Genomic DNA, 9,369 nt, shown 5'->3' with positions numbered 1-9,369 from the left:
ATATTTATTCTAACAATGCATGTCACTTGAATCCTTTTTTAAAATGATATCATAAAAGATCATTTCAACTGAAATAATTTTTTATTCAACTAAAATAACTAAAATTGAAAAGACTTTTGTCAATAGAAACTTCATAAACTACACTTTATTATTTATATATAATAAAATATGGGTATTTTAATTAAAAAAATTAGTGGGTACAAGTTGGTTGGGCCTCGGATGAGGATGAAATAGAAAGCCCAATGAATGAATATATATAACAATACATTACTTTCTCTCTTTACTTATGTTAGGTACTTTCACTCTTTACTTGTTTGGGTTTCAAAGACTTTCGTCTCCATCGTTTCGTTATTAGCGTTTCTTGTGGTATAGTTTCTTTTTTTTTTTTTTTTTTATGAAACACGAAAGAAAAGCACGAAAAGCAAGAAATTTCCTTCTTTTCATCTTCGTTTTCCAATCTTTTTCTTTGGAATTCTTTATATAAATTGATTTGACGAACGTGTTTCTTGATTACTGCGATTGTATTCTCTTTAGCTAATTTCTCAATTGTTCAAGATTGTACACTGGTGATCGATTAAAATTTATATGGCTTTGCAATTGCAAACCCTAGATGGAGAATTTTGATTCTTTTATTTGAAAGTTTTCGAAATGGAATATTTGAACATCTGAATGATGGATTCTTTATTCGATTATTATGAATGGTGACCCTGACCCTAATATTTGATCATCGAGTTGAAAACTCAAAATGCATTTGCATTGTGGCTATTAAATTGAAACTGGGTTGATTTACGTACGCACTCCTTGAGGCTTTAATACAATGACATTATGAATTCTTTATTCATGGTGAAAATTTTGGATATTGGTGACTCTAATTGCATTTGCAGTACCATGAATTTTGGATATTAGTGACATGGCTAAATAGTCTTTCTTTCTTTCTTCTACAAACATAATTTCTCCTACCTTAAGCCCAAAGGGAGTAGCTTTGATGAGATCACGAGGTATACTTTTACATGTTCAAATATACTTGTTGAACATCCAACGGTATTGACATTTGGTGACCTTGCATTTTTAACAATTGAACTAGTATATATTCCAAAAACATAATTATGATTCATGAATAATTACATATTATGGCCAACAAATATTTCATCACCATTCTTTCCTTTTTTTAGATAACCATAATAGATCTCTTGTACTTTTTTTCAGATTGTACCCTGATCATACCAAAAGAATGGAAGGCAGACAACTAATAGTCATTGGACTATGATTTTGAGTTAATTATAGGTATGAGTCTAGTTTTTAATTTTTATCGTGGTAGGACTTTTTTGGAATTGAAGGTTGTATCAAAGAAATATTTAGTATTATTAAAATCTCTTATTACTCTGTAATCTATCATTCGGACAAGATTTACTCTTAATTTGGTTGCATCATGTCTTGGTGGATATTTACTCTTCTTATTATACATTTGAAGAAGTTATGATAAACCAAATCACTATTTATTGGGCATACTGTTCAATGTTCACTACATTGTCACCGTTCATCGCGAGTTTTTGTTTATCGATTTTTTTCCTCTTTCGGTATGTTTCACTCTTGATTTAGTTATTCATTTACTTGTAAAATACTTATGTTTTTTGTGAAGATAAAGACCAAGGAAAGTGATCGAGTTGAAAGCTCAAAAAGAAATCAACAATCAAAGTCAACTATAGTCAATTATGCTAGAAGTCTTATATATGTAAGGTACATGATGCAATATAATATTCTTATATTTTAAATGCACACGAGAACCTTTTATTTTAGCATATACATCAAAAAAAATTTCAAAGTGTGAAAATACATGAGCAATGTTTGAAAATAAAGTTTTTGACAAAAATCAATGTTGTATTTGACGACAACATGTTGTTGCCGAATACAGACTCAAGTCAGTAACTAAAACTGGACTTTTGTATTCGACTACGAGATGGTGTAGCCAAATACAAGTGATAAGTCAGTAGCTGAACTTTTGTATTTGACTACGAGATAGTCTAGTCGAATACAAGTGTTAAGTCAGTAGCTAAGATTGCATATTTGTATCCGACTACAACATGGTGTAGCTGAATACAAAACAAAGTCAGTGACAAAATTCACTCATCTGTATTCGACTACAAGAAAGTGTATTCGAATACAAGCTGTAAAATTTGAATAAAACTGAACGTTACAAGAGTTGTATTCAACTACACTCCTGATGTAGTCGAAAACAATTGCGAAACAATACAATTTTTTAGTTCAGATTCAACTTGGATCATTTCATATATTCATCAAACCTCTAGGAACGATTGCCACTGATGTGAAGTGATGTCTAAGGAGTATAAATACTTCATAGCTTTAGACTTAACGAATTACTCTTCTCCAAATCTTTTCATCAATCTAAGAACAACTTTGAACAAATTTTTTGAAACATTTTGATTTATTCAAAGTCTTAGTTTCATATTTCAAGTACATATTTTACATTGTCATATCATTGAGAAAAATTCTCTATTGTACTTGAAATTATATTAGATTGTTATCATTGTACTCAATTATCATACACTATTGATTTCAGTCAAAGTGATTATTATAAAACCATTCAAGTTATTGTGTAAATTGAGGAAAATAGTGTTCTTTCTTCAAGTGTTGTAAACTAAGATAGTGGTGTGCTATCTTAGGGTGATTGTTTGAAGTTTGTAGCAGAAGTCTTAGAGTTAGACTTGTACTTATTCTAATAAATAGTGGAAAATCTCTTGTGGTGTGCAAGAGGACTAAATGTACCATTGATTATAAGGGGAACCAGGGTAAACTATTGTGTTCTTTATTTTTCTGCCATTTACATTTTTACATACATCAATCCTAAACAGAAAAAATAATTCACTAAGTCTCTAAAAACTAGAAAATTTATATACACCTAATTCACCCCTTCTTAGGTGCACCTCTGTACTTACAATTAGTATAAGAGCATATTCTGGTAATTTGCTCCTTGATCCTTATTCATGGCTTCCGCACAACCAATTTTTAGAGATGGTGGTAGTAGCAATAAACCACATTTCTTCGTTGGAGAACATTATGACTTCTGAAAGATACACATGCAAACATATCTTGAGGCACAAGGAGATGATATTTGGGATGCTGTAGAAAATGGTCCATATGTTCAAAAAACAGTATTCAACAACAAAGAAGAAACAAATGTTGGTGTAATGACCTCTATCCTTAGGAAGTTGTATACAATATTTTTAATTAGATTATCTAATTCATTCCTAAGTGATGAACTTAATATTAAAACCAACTTGTTTAATATTAATTCCAATTTAACAGTAATAGATTCAAAAATTTATTCAAAACTGAGATTCAAGAACACATGTATTATCAAGATAAAGAGTATAGAGATAGAGAAGTGTGCACCATGGATTTTTATACTGGTTCGACTATCAATTCGATAGTCTACATCCAGTCCTGGAATCACTTACCGATTCCAGCCTTTACTAGAAATGATTTGAGTATGTTTACAGACTTTCCAGCACTTCACTGCCTATACATCTAACTCAACATCAATCTACAACAACAACCAATCTGTCCTTAAGAATTAATCGCCAAGCTCTAGCAAGATCAAATTGAGATCTCTTTTAGATGATCACACACTCTAAAAGATGATCACCAGTTTCACAATACTGGATTTCCACACACTTTATTTTACAAAGATGATTATTTCAAAAAGACTAAAACACTTGATTCAATCACAATGAATTCTCACACTAAGTATTTGCCAATAATGTTTGTGAGTTAGAATAGTTTTTCTCAAAGTGTATTTTTCGAAAAGTTAATGAGATTCTTTTTGTTCTTTCTATGTATTTCTATATTTTATAAAATTGTGATTGATTCAGTTTATATAGTTTTAGAAAAACTTCACACAAATCGATTTCCCAATCGATTTTATTAATGTGTATTACCAGCTCAATCGATTTCCTAATCGATTTCACGTTTCTTGTTTTTCTTGAAATTCTTGAAATAGATGAACTAATCGATTTGCTAATCGATGTTTTTAATGCATATATCAGAAATTGATACTCAGTTCATATTAGAGTCGATTGAGTAATCGATTATAATTGTTTTGTTCAAAATGCGAGATCAAACAATCGATTACTCAGTCGATTCATTTTCACTAACATAATCGATTTGGCAATGGGCTAATTTCTCCCTGTAATTCAGACACTCAATCAAATCGATTTGCCAATCGACTGATTTCTCCCTGTAACTCAGACACTTAATCAAATCGATTTGTCAATCGACTGATTTCTCCCCGTAACTCAGATATTTAATTACAATCGATGTGCCAATCGATTATGTAGTATGTTTCTGATAAATGATGAACTGATTCATTTATGCAATCGATTATCCAATCGATTTCTTTTAATCATAGAACACAGGTCTGATAAAAACATTTAAGTAATCGATTTGCTAATCGATTAACTCAGTGAAAACTTTGTTTCTGTGAATCAGAAAATCGATTAACCAATTGATTAGTAGAAAGCTTGTAACTTAAGAAAAGTATATCAATCGATTGTCCAATCGATTTCTTTTAATCATAGAACACAGGTCTGATAAAAACATTTAAGTAATCGATTTGCTAATCGATTAACATAGTGAAAACTTGGTTCTATGAATCAAGAAATCGATTATCTAATTGATTTACTAATTGATTGATTAACATACTTATTTTATGATTTCAGTTTTAATTGGCAAATATTAGATGTGTGAAATCATAATGATGAATCTAACTAATAAACACTATGAACAATAGACACATTTACACATAATCTTCAAGCCCTGTATGATATGATCAATCTTTGCTTGATTGCTTGAGATTCAAGATTTGTCCAAGTGTAGTGTTTGATTCTTTCCTGAAATGTATCTCAACTCAAACTATTAGATTAATCAGATAATGCATATACATTGTATGTTTGGAAGTTATATCAAAATCATAGTCAAGGAGGCATTTATCTTACAATCTCCTCCTTTTTGATTAAATGACAAACATACAATTTAACTTTGAGTTTACATTAAAACTTAACTTTATAATAACTCTTATTTAACACTCCCCCTGAATTTTAGAATTCATAGTTCATTTCAATTTCACATTTCAGATTCAATTTTCAGTATTCATGATAAGATAAGCATAAAACTTCAGATTGGGTTTCAGCTTGCTCAGCTTGTTCAGCATTTGGTTGAGCCCTTGTCCAAATACCATTGAGCTTCTTCAATTGCATTTGGTTGACAATTGACTCACCAAAAATCAGTGTTTTCTTTACTGATTCTTCATTGACAACTGATATTTTGAAGTGTCTCAGAATCTTGGTGATCAGCTGAGGGTTAGGGAGCATTTGCTTTCCTTGTGCTGTTTCTAACATATTAGCCAACACAATCCATGCCCAACTCATCTTGAGTTCTTTGTAAAGGCCCCAAAGAAGAGTAATGTCAAGCTTTTGAACTACGGCATGGTTCCTTGATCTAGGTACCAACATTCTGGTTAGCACATACATCAGCATCCTATGTTGGACCTTCATTTGACCAATAGGGAGAGAGATGCTTTCCATAAACCCTTCAACCATCAAGTCTTGAATGGCTGTGTATCTATCTACTGATGTTTCCCAAGCATCATCAGTAGAATCAAGATTGGTTCTGCCATCAACAGCTTCTCCATAAAAGGGCAGTCCTGATAGCCTGGAGAACTCCCTAAAAGTCATGGAAATTTTCTTCCCTTTAACTTCAGACTCAAATCCAAAGTCTGTGAGTGTGAAGTTTGAGTAGAATGCTCTAATGAGTCTTGGATAGATTTCCAAAGAGCATGGGAGAAAATCTACCAAGCCATGAAATCTGAGATGGTTTTGGAAGGTGAATCCATTTGCATCAAAGTAGGCAAAATCCATAGTTCTTGCCTCATGGATTTTCCTCTTTAGGAATGTAGGGGGAAGAACAATGTCTTCAATAGGTTTGCCTTTGGGAGGTTGAGGCTTCTTTGGCTGAGGGGGAGAGGGGGGTTTCTTCTTCTTTTGGGTTAGCCCCTTCATGGCATCACCCATAAGCTTTTCAGTTTGAGGAACCTTCCTCTTTTTTGTTTTTCTTTGATCAGTTGCAATCGCCTTCCCTTTATCCTTTGCCAATACCTTATGAGTGGGTATAAGAACTCTTTTTGCAGGAGGGGAAATAGGTTGAGGAGAAGGAGTTCTACCACTAGATGTTGAAGAAGAATCTAGGGAAATGGATTTTGAAGAAGATGATTGTGGTTTTTCACATGTTTGTTTAACTCTTGCCATTAGAGAGATTTAGGAAGTTTGAGAGGTTTGAGAAGATTGAGAAGTATCAAAGCACAGAGAAATCGAGTTTGGGGAGAGTTGGATAGTGAAAATGTGATTTGATAGTGAAAATGGATTGAGAAATCAATTTAGGGATTTATATGGGACTGTTCAGAGTCGATTTCTAAATCGATTTTATTTCACCTTTGCGTGCAAAACGTCGATTGTCAAATCGATTTTGTTATCGTTATTGGAGGGAAATGAAAGGTTTCCGTTACAACTGCCTCCAACGGCTAGTATTTTTGCAACAGTCATATTGCAAATCGATTCCCAAATCGATTTTCTTAAGTGAACGTTCAATGGATAAATCGATGTCCAAATCGATTTTCATATCAGTTCAGGAAAACTTCTCATAACAGCATCGATTTCCAAATCGATTTCTTTGAAGATATTGACCATACAGGTATTTCAATCGACTTCCAAATCGACTTATTTGGCTCATAGTTTTTATAATTTGACACAATCGATTACCAAATCGATGCTCGTGTTTGAGTTTGGAAAATTTCTCAAATCTTTGGATTTCTGGGAGAAATAATCGATTATGCAATCGATTTTTTAAAACGATTTTCCATATCCTCAATCGATGCACCAAACGATTGGATTTATGTATATTTTGTCACATCTATTATGGTTCAGCATTTATTGCTAACACAGATTACCAAATCGATTATGAAATCGATTGTTGTGTTTTATATTTTGACAATTGAGAAACTTTGTAGCATAAATCGATTATGAAATCGATTTTGTAGTACTGATTTGAAATTTTGACACAGGATAGTCGACGTGCAAATCGACTTATCTATTGCAAGTTGATAAATTTAGAGCGAACATCGATGTCTCAATCGATTTTCTACAGAGATCATATTTCATTTTGATCCATTATACCAAGTTTCATTCTAATATAGAAGAAACTTTCTTTGGGTAGGGTTTTTGTCTAATTGATCATGTATTAATATATTCAAGCATGATATTACCATTTTAGTATTGATCCTTAATGAAATGATGTCTAATCTCTATATGCTTTGTTCTTGAGTGCATAATAGGATTCTTTGTGATATTTATCGCACTAGTGTTGTCACACATTATTGGCACATTTCCAAGATCAACACCAAAGTTAGAAAGGTGTTGTTTCATCCATAATATTTGTGCACAACAACTTCCAGCAACTACATGTTCAGCCTCAGTTGTTGAAAGTGCCACACTATTTTGCTTCTTGCTATGCCAAGATACAAGTGAATTCCCTAGTAGATGGCAAGTACTAGATGTACTTTTTCTGTCTAATTTGCAACCAGCAAAATCAGAATCAGAATAGCGAACAAGAGTGCAAGTTGATCCCTTATGATACCATAAGCCTAGATTTTTGGTTCCTATTAGATATCTGAAAATTCTTTTGACTGCACTTAGATGAGATTCCTTAGGATTAGCTTGATATCTTGCACACATGCAGACACTAAACATAATGTCAGGTCTACTAGCTGTAAGATATAATAAAGATCCTATCATGCCTCTAAACATGGTCATATCCATAGATTTTCCCTTTTCATCTTTATCCAAATGACAAGCTTGACTCATGGGTGTATCAATAGGTTTAAATTTATGAAAGCCAAACTTCTTTAAGAGATCATTACAATACTTGATTTGACTTAGGAAAATACCATTCTTGCTTTGATTGATTTGAAATCCTAAGAAGAAGGTTAATTCTCCCATCATGGACATTTCAAATCTTCCATTCATTATATTTTCAAATTCTTTGCAAAGCTTACTGTTCGTGGATCCAAAAATTATGTCATCAACATAAATTTGGACAAGCAGAATGTCTTTTCCCTTTTTCTTTATAAAGAGTGTTTTATCAACATTTCCTTTTAAATTTTTTTTGCTGTGTGAGGAAATTGCTGAGTTTTTCATACCAAGCTCTTGGAACTTGTTTCAATCCATAGAGAGCTTTTGTTAGTTTATAAACATGGTTTGGAAAAGCAGGATCCTCAAATCCCGGAATTTGACTAACATAAACATCCTCTTGGATATCTCCATTCAAAAAGGCACTCTTTACATCCATTTGATACAATTTAAAATCCATGATACAAGCATAAGCAAGCAAAATCCTAATTGCTTCTAATCTGGCTACAGGAGCATAAGTCTCATCATAATCAATACCTTCCTCCTGGTTGTAGCCTTTAGCAACTAGTCTAGCCTTATTTCTTGTTATTACTCCATTCTCATCCATCTTATTCCTAAACACCCATCTAGTTCCAATAATATGTTTGTTTTCTGGTTTAGGAACTAAGATCCATACTTTGCTTCTCTCAAATTGATTAAACTGTGAAATTACAGAATTGTCTAAGGGATTTTCTAGTAGCAACCCCTTTAGAAAATTTCTCCTATGATGTTGTCAATAGAATGGTTTTTGTTGAATTTCCATTCCTTAGGTAAGTCATATTCCCTTATAGGTTCTATATAATCAATGTCAGTTGGAGGTAATGTTTCATTTGGTTCTTTTGGATCTGATTCTACAATTTCATCAAGAGAATCACCCACTATAAGAGGGGTACTGTTAAAGTTTTTGGTAATCATTTCATCAAATTTTACATTAACAGATTGCTATATAGTTTTAGTTCTTTTATTGTAGATCCTATAGGCCTTACTAGATTGTGAATATCCTAGAAAAATTCCCTCATCGGCCTTAAAATTTCCCTAGATGCTCTTTTCCATTATTCAGTACAAAACATTTGCATCCAAAGACTCTAAAATAGGCAATGTTTGGTTTTCTACCTTTGTATAATTCATAGGGTGTTTTTCTAAGGATAGGCCTAATTAGAACTCTATTTATCACATGAGTAGCTGTGTTTATTGCATCAGCCCAAAAGTATTTTGGAAGCTTAGAGTCATTAATCATTGTTCTAGCAAGTTCTTCTAGATCTCTATTCTTCCTTTCTACAACTCCATTCTGTTGTGGAGTTCTTGGGGCTGAGTAAATGTGGTGAATTCCTTTTTGATCACAATAATTGTCAAA

The 9,369-nt window shown here is 32.5% G+C and overlaps 1 long non-coding RNA gene across 2 annotated transcripts; it reads left to right on the top strand.

The window, feature by feature from the left end:
- Positions 1-296: 296 nt before the first annotated feature.
- Positions 297-2,951, top strand: LOC113786775 (uncharacterized). Of its 2 annotated transcripts, none has more exons than XR_012163310.1 (3): positions 297-366; positions 1,207-1,284; positions 1,640-2,951. It is a non-coding gene; the product is annotated as an uncharacterized lncRNA (long non-coding RNA). The 2 variants fall into 2 exon arrangements; XR_003473087.2 differs by lacking the exon at positions 297-366 and adding an exon at positions 378-998.
- The last annotated feature ends 6,418 nt before the right edge of the window (positions 2,952-9,369 follow it).

The sequence above is a fragment of the Cicer arietinum genome, chromosome 5, assembly GCF_000331145.2.
Source record: "Cicer arietinum cultivar CDC Frontier isolate Library 1 chromosome 5, Cicar.CDCFrontier_v2.0, whole genome shotgun sequence".
Taxonomy (NCBI): Eukaryota; Viridiplantae; Streptophyta; class Magnoliopsida; order Fabales; family Fabaceae; genus Cicer; species Cicer arietinum.
Note: the sequence above shows the minus strand (reverse complement) of the source record. Positions and strands in the feature narration are given on the sequence as shown.